The sequence below is a fragment of the Triticum aestivum genome, chromosome 2D (assembly GCF_018294505.1).
Source record: "Triticum aestivum cultivar Chinese Spring chromosome 2D, IWGSC CS RefSeq v2.1, whole genome shotgun sequence".
Lineage (NCBI taxonomy): Eukaryota > Viridiplantae > Streptophyta > Magnoliopsida > Poales > Poaceae > Triticum > Triticum aestivum.
Window position 1 is genome coordinate 482,500,676 of NC_057799.1, and position 24,914 is coordinate 482,525,589.

Consider the following 24,914-nt stretch of genomic DNA (forward strand, 5'->3'; position numbering starts at 1 on the left):
AGATGGAAAGACATAGTTCAAAATATGAGACTATGTAAACAGGATGACATGACATAACTATATAATGTGTTTATTAAATAGGTTGGCATGCCATAATTCACATACATTCACGGATAGAATGCCATAATTCAAAATATGATGACTGTAAACACTAAACAGGATGAGATGATATAACTATATGATGTCTTTATTAAATGGGTTGCCATGCCATAATTCAGATAGATGATGTGTATGTACTATGTAAACATGATGGCATGATATAATTCAAATATATGATTTATATAGTAAGCAAGTAAGCAGATGGCAATCCATATATGATGTAAAAACTAAGCAATGCAAGACAACATGCATGACATGGGTAATATAACCCTGCCAAGTTTGAGCATAGACCTCCGGGGGGGGGGGGAAATAGGACTGGTCATCAGTCTGTGAATCCTCCTCTGAGGAGCTCTCTGTAACCAGCAAGATGTCTGCTTCAGCAGGTAGCATTGTCTGCTCTGAATACCTTGTTTTCACTCCAGATACTTCCATCACCGCTTCAAATGGCTGATGCACAGGAAGAGTAGTTGAATATACAAACGTTGTCGACAAATGGAACACGTAATACAAAAAAATGATAGCATGATATAATTCACATACATGATGATTGGCTAAACAGCATGGCATTGCATAATTCACATATATAATGCCTTTGCAACAAGATAGCATTGTATAATTCACATATATAATGTCTTGCAACAAGATGGAAATGCATAATTCACATATATGGTAATTAGACACTGAACAGGTGGCATTCACACAAAGCATGTCTAAACTAATCAAATGACATAGCAATGCGAGACACCATACGCACGATATGAGCAACATAACCCTGCCAAGTTAGAGCATACACCTCGGGGGGGGGGGAATAGGACTGGTCATCTGTCTCTGAATCCTCCTCTGAGGAGCTATCCGTAACCAGCGAGATATGCGCTTCGTCAGATAGCATAGTCTGCTCTGAAGACCTTGTTTTCACTCCAGAATTTGCCATCACCGTGTCAAATGGCTGATGCACACGAAGAGCAGTTGAATGTACTAACATTGTTGACAAATGTAATATGTAACGAAAAAAAGGATGGCCTGATATAATTTACATATAAGATGACTGGCTAAGCAGGATGGCATTGCAAAATTCACATATATGATGCCTGGCTAAACAAGATGGCGTTGCATAATTCACATAAACGATGAATAAACTAAACAGATGGCATTCGCACAAAGGATGTCTAAACTAAGCAGATGACATATTTGATGTATAAAGTAAGCAATGCAAGACACCATATGCATGATATAACCAACATCAGCATGCCAAGTTAGAGCGAAGACCTCAGGGGTAAATAGGAGTTGTCTTCTCCTTCTGAATCCCCCTCAGAACAGATATCTTCCTCTCGATTACAATCCGAAATGCGTGGAGGGGGGCTGCCTTTGCGCCTACCATGGAGCGACGTCTGCATGAAATTTTATTGCCACGCAAGGCTCGTCTCTTTTGCTCTACATGTTCAGTTCCATTGTTTACAATAACTGTCATGCATAGGAATAAAACATAGTGAGATTATGTAAGGAGTGCATGCAGAAATCCAGAGTGATGGTAGCAACCTGTGGATAGACCCAAAACCAATAATAGCAGGCAGATAATGGCTTCAGTTAAAAAATACAGATAATGGCTTCTTTACTGTTTGTTTCCCACCCAACATGAAACTCATAGTAGACACCGGAGATTAACCAGATAGTAGATAGATACTATTGATAGCGGCCCCGATATGTACCCCACAACCATTTAAAAACTCAAGTTTGACCATTAGTTTGGAGCTGACTCAGAGTCTAATCGGTGAACAGGACGATAAAGTAGCATGTAATATTAAGCGATGCATAACGTAAGCAGACACGAAAGAGTGCGACCTCTCTTGCGGACCCGTGTAGTCCTCGAGGTCATCTGCTCGGTTGATGATGGTAATGCAGTTTTCATGGCTGCCAGCGGCGGGGAAGAAGATCTGAGGCGGCGAAAGACAGTCTGGAGGCCGGATCCCTGCTGTGCTGGACCCTTCTGTCGTTGGAGCAGCTGAGCTGGGGTGGACGACGGCGCAGCAGGAGCGGGACAAACCACGCAAGGTTTTCTTTGACAACTATCTGTAAGAGAAGTAATTCTGTAAGGGCTCGTTTGAATTGGAGGATTCCAACAATGCAGGGATAGGAAATAGACAGGAATAGGATAGGAATGCACGTGCAAAACAGAGAATTTAAAAACACAGGATTTCTGCCAATCTGGGTGTTTGATTCACAACAATTGGAAGATCACAGGATGCAAAGAAGCATGGTGAGATTAAGTCAAGTCACAAGAAAATGTACGGTTATAATGCTATTATGCTACTATCTCTTAGTCTTGTGCTTCATGAATAGGAATTTGAAAAGGAGGACAAGTGAAAATGAAAATTCCTATGTTTTTTCTTTCAAGGAGACACTAAAGGAACAAATCCGTGTGCTCAGTGGACAATATATATAACATGTAGAGTAAAAAAGAGATGCAACAAGTGTACAACCTCTTTGGTGAAGCCATGTCGATCTCAGCGTGATTGGGTTGGCCGCTGAGGATGCTCCGGCTGACTTTGCTGTCGGAGGAGGGGAAGAAGATCTTAGGCGTCTGGAGATGGAGCCCGAGGTACTGCTCCGCTGTGATGGAGGGTTTCGTCGTTGGAGCAGCTCCGGTGAGTTGTACAAAGCCGAGGCTGAAGCAGGACAAGAGAGACAATGAACAACGTTAACCTGAGTGGAATTCTAATAGCATCTCCAATACATGACGTAAAATACATAACCACAAAGTGCTAGATGTAAAATACATCAGCCGCTCATCTCTGAACTTAACTGTCGAAACTGAATTTTGCTGTCGAAACTGAATTTTGCTGTCGAAACTGAACGCACTAGCAAGGTGAGGCTACACGTCGGTCGACTGACTTTTTCATCTCTGGTCAGTCGATTTTGCAGCCGTTGGATACGAAATCAAGGGCCTGCGGTTCATCTTGAACCTCCACCCCTCAGAGCCGCCAGCCACCACCGGCCAAACAGCAGCCCCCCGACGCCTGCGACCGGCGGTGCGCCGCCCCGCCCGCCCTGAAAACACTCGCCACCGCCGGTCCGCCGCCGCCCCGGCCATCCCTCTAGGCCCCCCCGTGCCGAGCTTTTTCTCCGGCGATCCCCACGCCACCGCCCTGCCAACGCCCCGCCACTGCCGGCGACCACCGCCCCCATCCTGAACCCTAAGATAGATAGTGGGGTACCTCTCCAGCGAGCCCCCCTCGCCGCTGCGGCTGGTTCTTCCTTCACCCCGGCGAGCCCCCCCCACCCCCTGAAAATCAACTGACCCAAAAGTCGATTCAGTCGACTGAAGTGTAGCTAAATCGGATCAGCATCGCAAGCAAGAGCAGCAGCGTGAGCAAGAGCAATAGCAAGAGTAGACCAGGCAGGGGACCAGGAGCAAGAGCAGAGTAGCAGCGCGAGCGAGAGCTAAAGCAGCAGCAGCTCCTACTGATGTGGACGTCGCCACCGAGGGAGCGACGCCGTGGAGGAAGTGGCCGGCGACGCCGCCGTGGATGGAGCTGCGCCGCGTCGGCTCGGGACCGAGCGCCGGCAGCACCGTGAGATCGAATCAAGAAGAAAATGCGGCGATTAGTGTACAACCTCTTTGGTGGCGCCGATTAGGCCGCAGCTTCATCCGAGGAAACGGTGATGATGATGCTCTTTCGGTGGTGCAGGTGAAGACGGCGGTGTGGGAATGGAGGTGGCGCGAAAGACGAGGGGAACGTCGGGGCAGCTCCTTGGAGGTGGAGGACGGGGTGGCTGAACCGGCGGGACGATGAGATCGACGACGGATCCTCATCCGGTACGGTGGATGAGGGACGTCGAGGTGTTGCTGTGGACGACGTCGTCGGGGAAGAGGCTCCGGCTGGGTGGCGGACGGAGCAGGGTGTGGGGTTTCGTCGCGGGTTTTCGCGGCCTCGGTGTACGAATGGGTGGGCGGATGGGATGGCAGTGGGGAACCATGGCTTAGAGACGCGCTTGTCCGAAATGTGGGGTAAGTTACGAAAGTACCCCCACCGATTTGAGGCGGTTCTTTCGGTTCAGGGGTAGCACGGGCATTTCGCGTGTCGGGATTTCACAGGAGGTGGGAGTTTTCGCGCGCGTTGTAATTTCGGAATAGCAAGGCGCGGGTTGAGATGGAGGGAGTTGTCGGAGCACAACGAGACAAAGATATATCTTAAATATTTCGGGCTAACAAGGCGCGGGTTGAAATTTCCGGACAAGCCTAACGTGTACTGTACCAAATCAATGCGCACTACAAATGTCATTCAAAACTTTGAATTCATGTTATGTTCAATTAAAATATTTCGCTACGTGTATAATGCATGCAACCTACTACTCAAATGAACGTTTTAGTGCATTCCAAACGTATATACTACCGCTTCAATATGAACTAAATTTGAATTCGTTTCTCTATTTGAATAAGATCTACAGTAATGATTGTTGTGAAGTCAAAGCATTTGAATTCGTTTCTCTGTTTTAATAAGATCTACAATCATCATTATTGTCAAGTTAAACCATCGTTTGTGTATTATCTTCACAGCACACCACATGATTAGTCTCGAGTTACATATGAACTATGTGTACTATATGAACTCGAACTAGATTTTTTGAATCCACTTTATTTTGATTTCAAATCACATTACATTTCTAGCTCTAGCTAGATCTTCATAATCTAAACCATGTCTCATATGTATAATGTGTTTATCACATTATGTATGGTGCCCCGCCCCCTACGCCTACAAGTATTTAGATGTGAGTTGCAAACACCACACATTACCACAAATTCAAATAAAATGTGAGAATGTTCGATATATAGTATTGTTTAGATTGTTCGATATTTAGTTGTAAGCTGCAAACGCCACACATTATCACAAATTCAAATAAAATGTGAGATTGTTTGATGTATAGTATGGTTTAGATTGTTCGGCATTTAGCTGTGAGTTGCAAACGCCATGCATTATCACATTATGGTATAACATGTGCACAGCACGTGTATCACCGCTATATTCATGCATGCAATGTTTAAAACACTATGATCTCCTATTCAAATATATGAATCCGCTTTCATATCAAATTATGATCTTTGTTAGTCTCTTACACCCACACAATCCTCTAACCTTTGTAGCTACCACTAACTTTCTCTCGTGCATGCACACGCCCTCCTCGCCCTCCCCCTCCCTCGGCATTCTATCCACCGGGCACATTCATTTTTTTCTTTAGGTCGTTCTCCCAGAGTCTCCACAACTCCTTTCCGACACACACCGATCGATAAACCTCTCCAGCGATGCCTGCCTACAACATACACACACACCTTCAATCTCCTCCTTTATGTGTCCTTGCCTCGTGTCTCTCATACGGTCAGACACACGTGTAAACTCTCGCCCCTCTTTTCATCGATCTCACAACCGCACACTCCTCCCCCTATCTAGCTAGTAGTTGGGCCTCTCGCACCACCTCCTAGCTCCATTCTCTCTGTCTATCCGTCTCGCTGGGCCTTATTTGCCTCTAACAAATGGACGTACACCGACCGATCTCTCGCTATACATATAGCTAGCTAGGTCCTTATAACTCGTTTTTACCCACACGTCAATCGATCTACCTCATTAGTTGTGTCTCTCCCTTCCTCCGACAAACAACAATTGATCTACCGATCTAGTTAGGTTTGCTTACCAAACACATGGTTCCCCTTCATCATCCATGGATGCGTCCCGACAGATCTATCACGCACAGGCACACACAGAAACACATCCCCACTCTTATTGATAACATTGCAGTTCCACCCTCAGTTTGTCTAGTAGGCCTCTCCCACCATCTTCGAGAAGCAACTCCATCACCCATCCAGCACTCTACCCCTCTCCCTCCCTCTCCCTCCTCTCTCTCTCCTCTCTCTCTCTGTCCCATCATATTTCCCGTCCTTCAGTTATGTATGGATGTCGACCGATCTCCCTCAAGACATAGCTGGGTCTCTCCTTCTCAACACATATACGAGTCGTTCTACCTCTATAGTTAGGCCTCTGCCTACCCCTCCCCCACCCCCTCCCCCCCACACACACCGATACATCGAGCGCTCTAGTCATGTCTCCCTGCCACACACAAACTTGACATGTGCCCTCTAACGTTCCGGTAGGCCAGTCGCCCTATATCTTTGACTTGCACACACACACACAATTTCGATGGCTCTCTTCATCGATCTCGCACCCACCCACTTGATCCTCTCTTCGACTCTATCGATAGCTATGACCCCTCCCTCTCTTCTCGTGGATTGCCCGACCCTCTATGTATGATATGGATAGGCCTCCATTTCACACACATTGCATGCAAAATTTTGTTTGAGATGTCATCGACACATATTCCCACAAATAATTCACGAAATCAACCCCCCCACCCCCCAAAACAAAAAACACTCACGAACGCGGTTTGTATCTCTCACACACACCCACGTAGGTGGGGGACGTGCACGAAGAGAAGAGGTGCATGCACGGCGCACGTACTCCCGTCTCTTTCCCAACCACACCCGCGCGGTACACGGTGGAGCTCATTTCTGTACGAAAAAGGCAGCCCACGTGGTAATTTGGCACGTGTACTGGTTGTCCACTTGGTGGAGGGAGGATCGTCTACCACGGGTGAACAAACAAATTGCGACTTGACGTGTTATGTTAAAAAAAGAGGCAAACCATGTGGGGCCTACCTTAGAGGCAAGGCTCTATACACTGGAGTACTTTTGATGTGTCCCGTCAACTCGCAGAACGAGGAGAAGCTTGCTTAGTACGCCGTCTCCCCCGCCCACGGGCGCGGTGGCTCGCAGGATGAGGTGAAGCTTGCTCCGCCTTACGCCCGCTCCCTCGCCCATGCGCGCGGTGGCTCGCAGGACGAGGAGAAAAATTTACTACTCCCTCCGTTTACTCCTCGTCCCTACTACCTTGGTTATAGAGATTATATCATATTGTTTGGAATATATATGTCCTTTAGTAGATTTCAATATGAACTACTAGTACATACTCCAAACACTGATGTATATAGACGTATTTTAGAGTGTAGATTCACTCATTTTGCTCCGTATGTAGCACTCTCCCTCGCCCCTCGACCCTCGCCCACGTGGTGGACGTGCAGCAATTCATTCGGTCTCATATAGCCAGAACGATATATACTGCACTACCATTATTGCTCGACTTCCCGAAGAGGCGAAGAGCCAATCGCAAGGTTAATATTTTGGAGATGCCAAGCGCAAGGTTATAGGAGAACGAGTAGTAGGTGCCGCGTCATTTATAAATAAAGTTTTTTTTCTTCAGTGGCACGTACGCAATATGATAGGTTCATATGGAGAGAAAAGGAAACCGCTCCACTATATACATAGTCAGGACGGGCCAGCCTACACGGTTGCTTGCTGGGGTTGCTCTCTTCACACTCTCTCGCACAAAACGACTGTGGCCACATCTCTAACATCCCGGCGGATCACGTCCGCTTGGGGAAGGGGTGGATGCTTAGTGTAGATGCGGTGGCCGTCGCCGACGGCGAAAACCCACTGTCGGCACGTCCCGATCAGGGGTCCCCGCCGTTCTCTCTCACAAAGCCGGTGAGGTTGCCTTCGTCCCTTGCTCACTGCCGCGACGTGGGCAGTTGCCGCCTCCCGCCGCCCTCCTCAAGGTTGTGCTACGTCCCTCAGGTACAACTCCCTTTACAGCCGGCTTGCACCACTGCTCCAGCTGCCCACATCACTCCCTGTGGATATTTCTCTACTTCTTTGCCCCGCACATACCTCTACTGGCTTCTACGTACTGTATTTGTGATGAGTTTATGTCTCATCAACTAGTCCCAGTAATCTTATTCTAATCACGCTTCTTCAATTTCTTTGCCACAGGGATGCTCATCTCGATTTTGGTGAAACTGCACAAAATGATCCGATGGTCAAAAGGTTGCAAACTTCATTTATTAGGAAGCTCGAACGTTGCCAGCAAATTGAAGCCTGGTCAGGGTTCACGGTTCAAGGGCTAGGGACTGCATGGATCGTTTTTTTCTTTAGCTGCCTCTGTTCCAAAATAAGTGTCAACTTTAGTAGTAGTACAACTTTGTACTAAAGTTTGCACAAAGTTGAGACACTTATTTTGGAACGGAGGGAGTACATATTTGCTATGATCTGTCAATCATTGAGATGCAATAGCATGCATGTTAGTCTCCTTTGTATTTGATGAAATGTTGCAACGGGCAACCTTGGACGCAAGATACATGTAACAGAAGCTGGAAGCTTCATAGCATTGTACAAATTTATCTCGCTGATAAATTACAGTACGTACTATACTAGTACTTCCTCCGTTCCTAAATATAAGTCTTTGTAGAGATTTCACCATGAACCACATGCGGATGTATATAGATGCATTTTAAGTGTAGATTCATTCATTTTGTTCCGTATGTAGTGGAATCTCTACAAAGACTTATCTACTAGTAATAGCTAGCCCCCACTACTAGGAATTCTCTATCCTCTCCTTGAGCCACATCATCAAAATTGATGTAGCCGTTAGATGAAGTAAATCAGTCCATAATAGCCGTCTGATCTAGACGTTGAGAGGCTCCGCACTAAGCCACATGCAAGCATGCAGAAATACCGTGGCACATGCATGTGAGTGGGTTTTAAATCACATCAACATGTCTGCATGCAAGCATGCACCGGTAGCATGCATGTAAGTGAGCTTTTAAGTCCCATTAACATGTCAAAAAGAAAAATATAATCCCATTATGCAGTAGGAGTTGGCTGATCTTTTTTCCTTACGTGGGATGATCTAAATGATGATGGGAGTTTATTTAGTTTGGCTACCACATTTGTCATGCGGTTATAGAGTTTTTTTAGTTCTATGAAATCGATAATTTTGCGCAGAGAGATATACCGCTGTTCCGCGGCAACGCGCGGGGACTCATCTAGTAATATTTAGGAACGGAGGGAGTACTATGTAAAGAGTTAGGTGTCGCACGGTGATAGTGTGAGGTGGGCCATGTAATCACTGAGCCTGCGTGTTTTCACTGCTCTTGCACGCCTCCGCTGTAAGAATGGAGAAAATTGTAATCTAGTAGTAGTACCTCCTTTCGCCGAAAGCGTGGGACATCCAGCAGTCCTACCACCTCAGTAATAAAGACCAATGAGCCGTCAAATCACATAGACCCAGCAGTAAGTTGGACGGACGAAGCAACCATCACTCTTGCGCCAGTGAGAGGTCGCGTCCGCTCTGCCCGGGCATGAATGCGGCACCGATTCTTTGGAGCGGCGCTGACCGTTTCGGGCGGGAAGCGCGCGCGGGCGATGGAGGGGCTTTGGGTGGGCCAGGCTGGTCAGGAGCGGGCGTGGCAGCTGTCCGCATGTCCCTACCGGACACGCCCGGAAACGAGAGGATGCACCGACTCTCGCGGCTAAAATCATACACTACACAACATCTCTCTGTAGGAGTAGGTCGATCTGTCGCTCTCTCTAACACACACATGCTGTTAAACACACACACACACACGCACACGCACGCACCTTGGTCCCGTTGCACCTTCTAACGTGACTTATTACACCTAGACGGAGGGAGTAGTAAGTATACGAGATACGGTGGCACACTGACTTAAGTCGAATACAAGTGCCCAAAATTTGTGTGCATGTTATAATAAGGATTCACTTAAAATAGTACGTGAGCGAACAGAGGGATCAATTGGACAGTGTTCCCGAGCAGTAGCGAGATGTGTGAGGTAAGATACACCGCTGGCGCTTTTAATTTTTCTTATTAATTTGTTTGTTTCACCCTCTGACTGGTGGGACCCAACGTACTACGTGGAGAGAGGTAAGGTGACTAAGGCTGCATTATTTCTGCACCACTGTGGATAGTCTTACCACCAAAGCCACATGACACGATTATGATTGAAATCCCAATGACTCCCACACACACAAAAAAACACGGCATGCTTGTCACACGAATGCAGGAATGTATAAAAGGTTATTTCCCTCTCGTTGAACATAACGGGAGGGTTGTGTAGCTGGTTAGCCTGTTCGCTCATCAAACTTGAGGTCTCGGGTTCGATAACTACACTTGAGCATAATTTGTGCCAGGAGGATTCTTTGACTGGTCAAAATGTTTTCTAGGGTTTGCACGCTTCACACTCTCTCTCCAGTATATATACACGCTGGAGCCTCAGCGCTTGTAGTTGCTCTCTTCACACTCTCTCGCCCTCTCCCGCTGGAGCCTCAGCGCTTGTAGTTGCTCTCTTCACACTCTCTCGCCCTCTCCAGATCTAAACAAGACTTCGTTGGCCTCTCTCTCCCCTCACTGCTGCTCAAAGAGCCGGCAGGATCCGTCCGCCGGGAAGGGAAGGAGGCTTAACGCTGTCGCCGTCGGCGAGGGACTACCGGCGCAGCTGTTCACTTTCCACCCAGCGGCGGCGCGGGAGGGCCTCCGACCCCTCTTCTTCGCCGCCGTCCCGTCGCCCACCGAACCACGCCCCAAGAACCTTAAGGTATAATTTACTTACTCCACATGCATTGCTCTAGCTGCATGTATACCATGAATCTAGGACGTGGTTCAAAGAGGAAAGGAGTGGGGGAAAGTAGTGGGAAAAGTTGTATATAGCATGAATCTAGGACGTGGTTCAAAGAGGAAATGAAGGGGGAAAGTTGTATAGCATGAATCTAGGACGTGGTTCAAAGAGGAAAGGAATGGGGGAAAGTAGTGGGGAAAGTTGTATCGCATAAATCTAGGACGTGGTTCAAAGAGGAAAGGAAGGGGCGAAAGTACTAGTTCAAAAAGGAAAGGAAGGGACAAGGCTGTAGAGTTTGAGCAGGACTAGATTTGCTGCGCTCACATAGGGAAAGGTGTCTAAAGATAACAAAACTGGGACCAACACAAATATGCTCCTTGGTTGTTTGTTCTTTGTTGCAACAGACTGTGCATGACCACAGTACATCGGTAGATGCACATGGTGCTGGTGCGTCCACTGTCCCGTGCAACTCATTAGCTGTTGTTAATCTAAGGCCCTGTTTGGTTAAAAACTCCCTAGTCCCTACCTGCTTGGTTCCAGGGACTAAACATGGACTAGAGGTTATTAAATGACATGCTAAAAGACCATGTTACCCCTAGTAATGAACTAATAGAGACAAGGTGCGATGCGTGGCAGGGGCAACTGTTGGAAAAAGTCCCAAAAAGACTCCCTCGGGGTCTTCTTTCTTTAGTCCCAAATGCCCACTTTTAGTCCCTAAAAGTCCCTCCTGTTTGGTTTAGATGGGACTGACACGGAGTTTTTTTAGTCCCTACACCAAAATGTCCCTGTAAACAAACACCCTCTAATAATGCCGCTGGAAAATTGATGCAATGCCACAGTTAAAAGCAAATTACATGTTTAACGAATTTTATTGTTAATATAATCTCTATGTTAATATTAATCAATGCCACCGTTTGAGAAATGCTACTGTCTTGCTTTCTTTCCCATTTAGATAAGGTAGATGCTTTGGCTTCATCCACCGTTATTGACCACTAATTGTTTCCTTTGCACCTCTGTGTAAACAGGGTTATCTACTTCACCTCGTTGCCATTGTGACCTTTTGTTGCACTGCACAAAACACTTTTGTTTTAAGAGTGTTTTGTGCAGTTCAACCAAAATGTCACACCGACAACGTTGCTTGATTGCTTGATCTTAGTGGAACTGCACAAGAGGAGATCTTACTTCCTATCCGTTAAGGCGAATTTGGTTCAGATCTTCTTCTTGTGAGTTGTTTGAATTCCGCATCATGAGAGGTCAGTACTAGCCTTCTTTCACATGATTCTGCAGTGTGCTTTCATATGTTGTGCTACTTGTACGATAATGTTGCTTGATTTTAGTGAACTGCACAAATGGAGACAAGACTTCCAATCTGTATGTGCACCGTAATATCCCATTGAGGTAAGATAAGGATATTTCACAAGGAGCAGTTGAAGGATGGTTACATTACTCCCCACAAGACCAAACTAACTTCAGCTCAGAAGGACTGACAAATCTCCATTTTTTTGCTGTGATGCGCGAGTACAATGTTGTTCTAGGATTCTTTCTGGTGAGTTCCATTTTTCTAAAAGTGTGCTCTACATGGACCATGTATGTGCCTGTTGAAACTGTCAATTCATAGTACAGTTTGCTTTATACTAATCACTTTTTTGTATTTGTGCAAACAGGGGTGCTCAGCTTGATTTCAATGGGAACTGCACAAAATGTTCATGAATACATCGAATCATTCATTTCCACCACAAGAAAGGAGGTGCCGATAAGTTCAAGGCGTTGCAACATATAAGGGCGAAATCATACAAGCTACGCGCGAATTTGGTTGATTTTGGTGGAACTGCACAAAAAGAACAGCTGGTTTATTTAGCACGAGGTGCCATGTCAATGTCCGAACTGATGGCAAACCCTGCCCATTCCACAATCGTAGGCATTTGATATTTTGGAATGGGACAACCTTGTCAAATTTTGCTCATTGATTTTAGCAAGACATGCGTTTGATATTTTCGAATGGGACGCCCTTTGCTGTCAGCAGCGTCGATCAATTTTTTCTTTATTCTTTAGTTGTGAAGTAAATATTGCCTCTGACATGTGAGTAGCTGAGATGCATAATCATCGATTGTTTTGAATGTTCTCTATGAATTGCCAGGCCTGTGTGTTTGATTGCAATGTACAGAAACGCTAAAAAGCTGCTCAAACTCTTTGTACTCCTTCTGTTCCTTTTTACTTCGCACATTGTGAAAGTGCATACTTTTTTGTATAAGATTGGTCAAAGTAGAGATACTTTGACTGCAGACAAAACTTGTATGCAGACTAGAAAGGACCGGAGGGAGTACATGTGAAACTGCTGCAAACGAGGTGATCACCCTGGGAATAATGCTAGTACGTATTGTTTTGCATGTTCATCCAATGCCAGTGATACAGGAATTCGAACTAATCGAAATAAATTCATTCATACACGGTCGGATTTCATATAAACATGCCGGATTTCATTACATTTCATACATTCTTCAACTAAAAAGGGGTGCGCTGGAGGTATAATTAATTAACCGAAGCTACCCACCTGTGTCCCGCTGAGCCGAACAGAAGCTTCAGTGACTTAACTGCAGGTGCAGTTGCGTAACTGACATGTGGCCTGTTGGGCCCACGTGTCAGTCAGCCAACTGCACCAGCAGTTAAGTAGAAGCAGCGTTCTTCTCTAGCGCAGCTCTCCGACTCCACGTCGCCGCCAAGAAGCTAACCGGCCGTCAATGGTCAACCCGCCTAGCTTGGCTTCAACCGGAGGGTAGCAGCGGTGGCCTTACTTGGACCCGAGCGGCGGCGACCTACCGTGTTCTACTCTTCCTCGTTTTCTGTGTGGGCGGCCTCGTTGGCAGCGGGCGGGCCTCGGCGGAGCCGGCGATGTCCTCTGTCTCGTTGCCGGCGGGCGGCGCCTTAGCGGAGCGGTGGAAATCCTCCCCCACGTTGCCGGCAGGGTGGGGCCTCGGCTGAGCCGGCGATGTCCTCTGCCTCGTTGTTGGTGGGGCGGGGCCTCGGCGGAGCCGGTGGTGTCCTCTGCCTCGTTGTTGGCACCGCGGGGCCTCGTCGACGCCAGCGGAGCGGGGACTCGTCGGAGCCGGCATTGTCCTCTGCCTCATCCTCGGTCTCGCAAAACAGCACCTCGCCCGCTTCATCGCCCTCTTTGCTAGCCTCTTTCTAGGCGGCCGCAGCCTCCGCCACCCGCATGCGGTACCGCCAGGGCTCGAGGCGGCCCTTGCGGGCGGAGCGGTACGAGTCGAGCAGCGCCTCCTGCTCCGCCCGCTCCGCGGTGATCTGCTCCTCCGCTTGCAGGTACTCCTGGAGGAGATGGTGGTTGTAGGCGGCGCCGGCCTGCGCCTCCCGGAACTGCTCCTCACGCATCTGCCTCACCCTGTCCATATATTGGGCACGGGCGAGGATGGCGCGGAGGAGGGGGTTGGCACCAGATCGTCGACTACCATGTTCTCCATTGGGACGTCGTCATCCTCCGGCTGCCTGCCGGCCAGCCGGTCGGCAGCAATGGCTGCCATCTCCTTGTGGTCCGTCGTCCGCCCGTCCCGAAGAGCGCTGGAGCGCGAGGAAGCCATGGTGGGCAGTGGTGGTGTGGACAGGAGAAAGGGAACGGATGCGGATGACTGCGGCTATGGCCGGCGCAGCAGTTTATATAGCAATGGTGGGCGGGCGGAGGGACGGACGTGTGTCGCCGGAGTAGCCGCCTCGGCAACCGCGTATCATTAATGTGGGCGGCAGATGGACGGACGGACGACACTTGTGTCGTTTGAAGGCGGAGCAATCGCCTGCACCGGGAAGCGGGGCGGGCGGCGCTGACTGTTTCGGGCGGAAAGCGCGCGCGGGCGAGGAGATGACTTTACTTGGAGAGGATGACAATGGGGACCCACCAGGTCCATAGCCTCACGTACGCAAGTGCCTCCTTATTATATATATATATAACTATAATTTATTTTGCTTCCTCCTGGTTTCCTGACATCACGGTCCCACACCATTGTCAACCTATGTAGTAGTCAATAAACGAGAGAATTGCACAAGAAGCGGCCGACAGCTGGGACCAAGCAGCTCGAGCAGTATTTGTGTTTTTGAGGTGTGAGCACTGCAGAGTTTTTCGATGTTTAGCCCAGATATTAATTTTTCTCCTCTGAACAACAACGAAAACATCGCTGCAGGTATTAACTGGGCGGGCTGTGGCCCGTCTAGCCCAGGCCAGATATCCAGCCCAGATATTAATTTTTTTCAAGCTGAAAATGGCTAGCCCAGCTATACTTTTTTTAGGAATACCCAGGCAAGGTCAAGTTGTTATTCTCCGCCCCGCTGGGCTGCAAATCTTTCCTAGGAGGGATGCATTAGGCTTAACAAGAAAATGGGCTTTAAGAAATAATAAATGGGATGTAATTATAAAAACTGGGCAGTAACTATAAAAAATGCACCAAACACGTGATTACTTTATAAAATATTATTTTTGGATATTGAAAATTTTAATTTCATTAATTGTTGCGAGCGCAATGTTTCGTTGGATTTTTACGTAATATAAATTTATATTGAAATTGTATTTAATCTGACTAGAAATTTCGGGATAAAAATATTTCGGATCCCATCAAAATGTGGGAAATTTTATTGAATTCTGTTTTGAACGGTTGGTTGAAATGGGCTGTACTTTTAACAAACTGTAAATGGGCTGTAGTAAATTCCATTAGAATTCAAAAATGGGCTACACATTCTTACAAATCTCAAATGGGCTATAAGTTCTCTGCCACACACTTCTGGCCTTACTAAGTTGACGCGTCCCCTAAAAAAACAGAGTTGACGCGTATGCAAGGCTTTGTCAACTTATAGTCAACACACGGTTCTAGCAGCAGTGGCCGTTGGATGTCCATCCAACGGATGCCGTGCTTCTTCTTCAATCTCGGATATTCTAGCTTCACCCGCCCAAAAAATGATTCCTCCCCCTGACATCTGGGGCGCACCGTTTCGGAAGCTGACCTGTGGGCCTACTAAGCTGATCTGCATGCATTCAAAAAAAAGTTGACGTACCAAGGGCTTTGCCCACTTAGTCAATATAAATGATTCTAGCTGCAGTGACCGTACGATGTCCATCCAACGGCCGTCGTGCTTCTTCAACCTCTGGTCTTCTTGCTCCAGCCGCCCAAAGCAGCGCCGGTCGTGCCGCCTGCTCCTGCCTCCCGTGGCCGGCTGTGCTGCCGCGGAGGCCTCACCGCCCCTACTACTCCCACCGCTGGCCAGGCCATCCCTCCACTCACCCAAACCCCCTGTTATTCTGCGGCGACGGCAGCCTCACACCGCAGCCGAACCAGTGAACGCTCGTACTCCTCTCCGCGTGGGCATCCACTGCCGCGTCTTGCCCGGCTCCGCGTCGTCCCCTTCCTAGGCCTCGCCGTCGTCCACCGCCGTGGTGCTCTCGGCGCGGCGTGGTCAATGTGGTCAACGACCGACTTCCATCGGAAGAGTACTGTACGTGGAGAGGCTGACAGCTGGGTCCACGGCAGCCGCAAGGAAGTGCCTCCTTATTACGCGGAAAATAATTATTCCTCCACCTGACAGCGGGGACCCACCGGACGGGCCACCAGTATTTTGCGAAAAAAATCGTTTCCCCCTGACTGCTGGGACCCACCGGACGGGCCACCGTATTTCGCGAAAAAAACGTTCCCCCCGCTGTCAGCTCGGACCCACCGGAAGTGCCTCCTTATTACGCACAAAAAAATGAATACTCCCCCGGCTAGCTGGGACCCACCTTGGTGGGAGGCTGACTTGTGGGCCTACTAAGTTGACGGGGACGAAGGGCTTTGTCAACTTAGTCAATATGAACGATTCTAGCTCCAGTGACCGTACGATGTCCATCCAACGGCCGTAGTGCTTCTTCAACCTCTGGTCTTCTTGCTCCAGCCGCCCAAAGCAGCGCCGGTCGTGCCGCATGCTCCTGCCTCCCGTGGCCGGCTGTGCTGCCGCAGAGGCCTCACCGCCCCCTACTATTCCCACCGCTGGCCAGGCCCTGCGGCGACGGCAGCCTCACACCGCAGCCGAACCAGTGAACCCTCGTACTCCTCTCCGCGCGGGCTTCCACTGCCGCGTCTTCCCCGGCTCCGCGTCGTCCCCTTCCTAGGCCTCGCCGTCGTCCACCGCCGTGGTGCTCTCCGCGCGGCGTGGTCAACGTGGTCAAGGAACGACTTCCATCGGAAGAGTACTGTACGTGGAGAGGCTGACAGCTGGGTCCACGGCCACAGCCCAGTTTTTTTGTGATTTGCCAAGTAAGTCGCTTTGTCAGGCCTGTTGGGCTGCAAATCTTTCAAGACGAGGAGAGCTTTCATTCGGCTGGCCGAGAAAATGGCCCATCAGTAATGAGAAATGGGCTGTACATTTTTAAAACACATCAAACCGGCAATTAGTTTCAAATATCTTTTTTTTCATTTCAAGATTTTAAATTACATTAATTTTTATGCGTGGAGAATTTGTTGGATTTTATATTGATATACATTTATTTTTAAAATCAGTTTGAATGTGAGTCGAAATTTCGGGATTAAAAACAGTTCGGACCACACCGAAATATGCAAAATTTCGTATAAGTTTTTTAACCGTGGCCACAATATGGGCTGTAATGCTAACAAAAAGAATATGGGCTCCAAAAAAACCTTAAGAATTAGCAAATGGGCTGTAAATTAATAATGGCAGATGGGTTGTATGCTGTTTTCCACAGATTTCAGGCTTTCCTAAAAAAAGGTTGACGCACGAGCACTGATTGTTGGATGTCCACCCAACGGCCGTCGTGCCTCTTCAATCTCGGCTCTTCCTGCTCCAGTCGCTCAAACTAGCGCCGGCGGGACTGCCTGCTCCCTCCTCCCCGCGGCCGGCTGTGCTGCCGCGCAGGCCTCACCGCCCCACCGTACTCCCATCGCTGGCCTAGCCATCCCTCTACTCACCCACACCTACTGTTATTCTCCGGCGACTGCAGACGAACCAGTAAACCCTCGTACAGTCGTACTCCCCTCCGCGTGGGGAACAACTGCCGAGTCTTCCCTGCCTCCGTGTCGTCCCCTTCCTAGGCCTCGCCGTCGTCCACCGCCGTGGTGCTCTCGGCGCGGCGTGGTCAATGTGGTCAACGACCGACTTCCATCGGAAGAGTACTGTGCATGCAGACGCTGACAGCTGGGTCCACGGCCGCAACAAGGAAGTGCCTCCTTATTACGCGTAAAATAATTATTCCTCCACCTGATAGCGGGGACCCACCGCACGGGCCACCGTATTTCACGAAAACAACGTTTCCCCCCTGACTGCTGGGACCCACCAGCTACACCTTCGCACGCAAGGAAGTGCGTTCGGGCAAAAAAACAAAACGATTCGCCCCCCTGACTGCTGGGACCCACCAGCTACATCTTCGCACACAAGGAAGTGCCTAACAGTCGGGACCCACCTGGTCGAAGCGTACGTAGCATTGTCATTCTGGTCGCGAACGTGTATGTACATATATACTGGTGGATGTAGAGGCGCGCACGTGTCGTAGTAGAGGCGCGCACGTAGCATGTACACGTACGTACAGCGGCCAGGGTGCAAGAAAGAAAATACGGCCACATATGTGTACATACGGGCGGGGTCTCGAACGCCTACTCGTGCATACGTACGGCGAGGGCTCGTTGATATGGCTGGGTCGGAACGGAGAAACAACGTCATCGTCGTGTTCATGGGGAGGCAACGGAATGCGTCGTGTTCATGGGGAGGCAACGGAATGCGTCATGTTCATCGGGAGGCAACGGAACGCGTGGGAGCCAACCGGCTGGGTCGGAACGGAATGCGTGGTCGTGTTCATCGGGAGGGCTTGGACGGAATAGGCGATGGAAACGAGGCTTGGCGTACCGCACAACGGAGGAAACGGACCTCCTACGTTCGGAACGGGGTCCTGTTGATCGGGAGGGGTGTGGCGTACCGCAAAACGGAGGAAACGGACCTCCTACGGTCGAAACGGGGGTCCTGTTGATCGGGAGGGGTGTGGCGTACCGCAAAACGGATGAAACGGACCTCCTACGGTCGAAACGGGGGTCCTGTTGATCGGGAGGGGTGTGGCGTACCCCAAAACAGACGAAACGGACCTCCTACGGTCGAAACGGGGGTCCTGTTCATCGGGAGGGGTGTGGCGTACCGCAAAACGGGACTCCACGGGATACTGTTCATCTCCACCGTCGACCTCCTCCAGCCTCCACGGGCTACCGTCGACCTCCTCCAGCCTCCACGGGCTCCTGTTCATCCAGCCTCCACCGCGCGCTACTCCACCGGCTACTGTTCAACCACCCCTCCACGGGCACCCCTCCACCGTCTACTGTTCATCCAGCCCTCCACACCACGGGGTCCTGTTCAACCACCCCTCCACGGGCACCCCTCCACCGTCTACTGTTCATCCAGCCCTCCACCACACCACGGGGTCCTGTTCATCCAGAGGCAACGCCACCGCTCACTGTTCATCCAAACCCCCCCCCCCCGCAACGCTCACTGTTCATCCCAGAGGCAGCATCGATCGGCTTCAGTTAGCAGCAGTAGCGAAGGAATCGCTCGATCGGGTTCAGTTAACAGCCATCGATCGATCACTCGGGTTCAGTAACGCGTAGCCTGCAGTGCAATCGCTCGGGTTCAGCTAGAGCCCAACGCCTCGCTCGGGTTCAGTTAGAGCCAATGCCTCGCACACACACGCGTACGTGTATGAGAGAAACGTGCATCGCTCAGCCCCCGACCTCCCACCGTAACCGGGAACTCCCCGAAATTTTCCTCGCCCTCGCTTCTACCACAGTTTTTTCCGTCGTGGACGGCCCAAAGAATGTCATGCAGCTGCGTCTCCAGCCCGCCCAGGACGAAAAGCCAATTTTCTGTCATGATTTTTTGTCATAGAAGTAGGAGCCCACCACATCTATGATGATACTGGGTTTTGTCACAATTATCGTCATATAAGTGTCATATGTATGACAGAAAAAAACGTTCGGCCCAAAATGTCACGGATGTGTCTTTTTTTGTAGTGTATACAGTCACGGGCTCACCGTACGGCTCTATATTTGATCAAGAAACGACTAGTTGACCAATTAAACGCTCCACGTGGCACCTCTAGTGTTGCATCACATTATCTCACTACCATTGGGCCCACCTGTCGGCTCGTATCTACTCTTCTACACTCTTATAAAAAATAGAGTTGGTGGTGATGGTGTGCCTGCCATCCTACAATATAGGCCGTCCAATTTATATCTGACGGATAGGAAGGAAACTATGGCAATTTTGCAAAAGGGTACCCACACACCTCTCCACATTTGCAAATAAGGCCTTCCCTCGTTCATCCTTTTCTCTCACAAGATAAACTAGTCATACAAATGTATCTTGATGTTACGTGCAACGCACGGGCATCTTGCTAGTAAGAATGAAAACAAACGACAAAAAAAATTGGACGGTGGTTCGAAGTCATGACCGCGGGCACAGCAGATAAGTTGGCCTTGTATTGGTATGCTGAGCCGTCTGTTTTAACACACGGGAGTTGGTGTGGTGATTATACACACACGCACGCATGCACACGAATTGCATGCACGCAACACTCACACGAACACATGCAGCCACGCACGCATGCAACACTCACACGTACACACGCAGCCATGCACGCACGCAACACTCACACGGACACACGCACGCATGCATGCACACACCACACGACCAACACACACTCTCACGCTCAAGTGCTCAATCTACACGTGCATGCGCACACATCAGGCCCTGACAGACACATACACAACCAGGTGATTCCCGCGCACGGGTTGGAGTCTTGTCACGCCTGCATAAATTTGTGTTTATCTGACCTTTTTCCTATGTGAACTGACAGGTGGGACCCACAAGGAACGTGGTCAATTTAACTAGTCAACATGGTGCCACGCAGACTATTTGGCCGGTCAACAGAGTGCAATCCGATGCTGAACGGTGAGCAAGTGACCGTATAATCACCGCAAAATGTATATAGTGACCGTAATGAGCGTATTGTGAAGTTCGGTGACCGTATTATGCTTTCTCTCTGTAGGCCCTCCAAAACTACATCTCTACACGTTCTCGCATGTTACATCTAACAACTATGCAATAGAGCACTACTACTACACTCTAACACAATAAATCATATGTGTTTTTAGTTTTACTAGATATCATATTGTTACTTAATTATTCAGTTTGCATACATTAAAATTGCCTTTCCTGTTTAATCAGGTTTGTATCGATGGATCATGCGAAACAACAAAACTATAGTACTAGTATATAGTACAAGTGACAGTTCACTGGGCCGCCGTGTCGTGTAATCCTCAGTCGTAAGAGTGGAGCGCTCGCTTTCATAAATGTTCTAGTCCCTTTTGCCGACATGTGGGACATCAAGCTACCGGGTCCACATGCCATACTGAAATACAGTGCAGAGCAGCAGGGGTGAAGCACCCCAGTCATGGCGCCAGCGTAGTAATGAGCAATGAGGTGTCAAATCAGAAAGCTGCACCTTGCCCGCAGTTAAGTTGGAGGGACGAAGTAATAATAATGCTAGTAAAAAAGAAGTTGGAGGGACAAAGCAACCATCATTTCACTCGTTGTTGAATCCGCTTCTCCCTCATCTTCTTCAAGTTAACCACGTGTTGCTTCTGCTGTTGTTCTGCCTCATGTGGGACATGGATCGGCTTGGTAAAGCACTGACACGTGGGACCACATGTTAGCAAACCGTCAGGCCAACGTCCTCTAAAAATAAGAAACCTCCCCCGCCACCCGCGTGGCAAAATCACCTCCTTTTTACTAATCTTGATTCTATAATTTTTAGATCAATATAATTGAGATTTGTATAGATAGCACACAGGAGCAAAACCAAGTGGTACGGTAAAGGGCATCCACAATGTGTAGCCAAATGTGAAAATAGCTTTTGTCATCGATGGGAACCATTTGTGGATGGTGCTGCCAAAGCCAAAAAGATGGAACCGAAGCTCCCTGATTGTTTGATTGAAGGAATAGAAAAATGCAACGTCTCTCCTCTTTCTCCCGTGCTTGGATGCATGTACAATATAGAGCACAGAGTCTACTCCCATGTCCCTTATATCACAAATCACAAAGCAGTGAGGCGTCAAATCACAAAGCACGGACGAAGAAACCATCATTTCACTCTTCGCTGACTCTGCTTCTCCATCGTCTTCTTCGAGAAACCACCTCACCGCACTAAGCTGGACGGACGACGCTATTGTGTACTATAGTACGTTTATGCGTCCTTTGGTTCAACGGACTTCCTGGATGCAAATAAGGTGGTTGTCTCGGCTTGCAGGCGGCACTTGCGAACGACTTACTGTGGTCTCCCTCAATGGTGTTCTCCGTCGAACGCACTTTGTACACCAGGCCAGTATATCAAAATTACAATTTGCAAAAGGCCACTAACACTAATTGAGGCAAAATTGATGGGGTTTGCCTCATACTAGCAACCAAGGACATTACTATACCCTTGCATGCATGCGGAAGTGAGAAGGTTTGTTTGCATGGCGCTGCATTAATCAAGCGATGAGGAGTGAGATGGTTAGCTCTTTGGGCTTTGGAGAAAAAATACGCATTAATTGACACATCAAACGATCATTTGTATTGAACCGCACCCTCACACGGTCGCTCCTGCATGTCGCGGTCGCACCGCACCCTCACACAGTCGCTCTTGCATGCCGCAAACCCAACCAAGGGAACGCACCCTCACTGACACATGCTACCGCCGACAGATAATTTTTGTTCATACATTATGTTTATCCAACCGCATGTTGGGGTGGATCCGTACGGCCCGTGCGGTGGTCTGTTGGGGAAGAAGAACAGGTGAGGAAGGAGGGTTAGGAGACGTAGGATATTCATCCAACCGCCTGAAATGGTAGACTGACCCAAATGATGAAAGTCAGGCGACTCGCATAACAATATATGTTTTTACACAGCAAAAGATCCCTAAAAACAACAACATAAAGAAAAACTATCACTGCTCGCGGAAGAAGACGGCCTCGTCGTCTTTGGCTGCCGGCGCGAACCAGCCGTAGCTGCCGACGTGTGTCTCCGCACCGTGGTTGTCCTTGGCCTCGAGCTACTCGTTCACGCGGAGCGTGCGGGCGCTCTGCACGGACGAGAGCACCGCCCGGTTCAAGTCGAGGACGTCTGGATCCACCAGCAGGAGGGCCTCGATGGCAGTGGCATCCGCGCGCTACGCGTCGAGTTGAGCCTTCGCCGCCCGGTTCTAGTCGAGGACGTCCGGTTCCGCCTACAGGAGGGCCTCGATGGCAGCGGCATCCGCGTGCTCCGCGTTGAGTTGAGCCTCCGCCGCCCGGTTCACATCCACGACATTCGGTTCCGCCTACAGGAGAGCCTCGATGGCAGCGGCATGCGCGCGCTCCGCGTCGAGTTGAGCCTCTGCCTCCCGGTCCTCCTTAGTATCGCTAGGTTGAAGCGCTGGTCCGCCGGCACCATGGGGGACCCGGACGCCGGCACGAAGTCGACGTCCATCGTCTCATAACCATCGGGGGCCTTCTGCGCCGCGACCTCCGCCATGAACATTGGATCGGCTTCCTCCTCCTCGTAGCTTGGCTCCAGAGAACTCGGGGATTGGCCCGCTACAAAGCGAGCTTGGGAACAGAGGTCTGTGGCACCGACAGCCGCCGCGATTTCTGCGTGGCGCTTCGGCATCAGCATCTTGTAGTACGTGATCTTGCGGCGCACCATGGCTTTCCGGCGAACTAGGGGACGCTTGATGCGGGCTAGGGGATCGAAAGGTGGGGGAATGGACTGGAGAGGAGGTGTGGATTTGCGGAAGTAACTGGCATAGGCCGAGCAGCGAAGGTTCTGGTGTGAATAGTGGTTCCGGCCGAGCAGCGAAGGTCAATCGGTTTTGACTGTACATCGCTCTTGTCGCGTTCCCGTTGCACCCTGGCACGCTGGACACTCCACGTCGTTCACCGAATGGAACGCGCTTCGTCTTGCGTTTTCGCTCGCTTGTGGGACCGCAGTTGAGAGCAAACCGACGTCCCTCCCTCTCCCCCGCCCGCGTCATTTATACTACCACTCCCTCCGTTTTATGCAGAGTAAAAAAACAGAGGGAGTATATTATGGATGAGTATCCCCTGACATGGCCGAACCCATTGAGTAACTTACATGCAGGGCCTAGCAAGCGTGGGTCCGCCAGTATGTAACCGAAAGGGAGGGTAAGGCAGGATCCTACGTCAGAGGATCTACTTCCAGTACTACTCCCTCCTTCCATCTACAGGGCCTAATGCGTTTTTGGAGGCTAACTTTGACCAAATGTTAGAGTAATAATATATGACATGCAACTTACACAAAGCATACAGTCAAATTCGTATGTGAAAGGAGCTTCCAATGATATAATTTTCACAATATACATCTCATGTACTATTAATCTTGTCAATAGTCAAAGGTGGTTTTGAAAAACGCATTAGAGCATGGTTAATAATATAGCCAGCCGATGGCTATAAGGAACTGCCATGTCATCTATAGCCATCATCTATATGCACTCATACAATAGTGTGGGCTATAAGGTTGGCTATTTCCCGCAAAAAATAATATAAAAGGTTGGCTATTGTATTAGTACTTTTTCCCATCTCCTCTCTACTATCTCTTTCTTCATATTTATTGTATTTACCTAGGAATGCGTATATAGCTAGGCTCTTGCATGAGAGCTCACTCCCCTTACTTTTTCACATCTCTCTCCTTCACATCGGCAAAAGTGCCATGTAAGTTGGCTCTTAATGGCTATTAGGTTGGCTCTAAGCATTTAATATTTGCATGAGCAAGGTATATGATTGGAAGAGAGTTGCATGCATACTTTTTTTCTTGATCTATGTGTTATGGCCGGGCTGTAGAATATAAGAGCCCGCTTCACTCTCTCTCCTCTCTTCTCACTCCTCCAAGTAGGATTTTAATGACATGACAAGTCTTATAGCCTGCTGACTAGGCCTTATTAGACTTGCTCTTAGGCCCTATATAAATGGAAGGAGGGAGTACTATGAGCACTGCATACTCTACTACAGATGTTGTCAGTACTCCACTAGTACTATTGGACAGGGAGCTTAAAAAAGTTACTATTGGACTGGCTATACGTGGCGAAATCCTAGTAGGAAGAGCATGCGTGAGAACAAGCACATTCACATGGTTGAAAACAAATTGGAAACCATCTCTGTTTGAATACAAATCTAGGAGTACGTACGAATCTAACAATATTGATTGGGCGTTGTTGAATGTTGATACTTTTTTCTGTAAGTTTGATC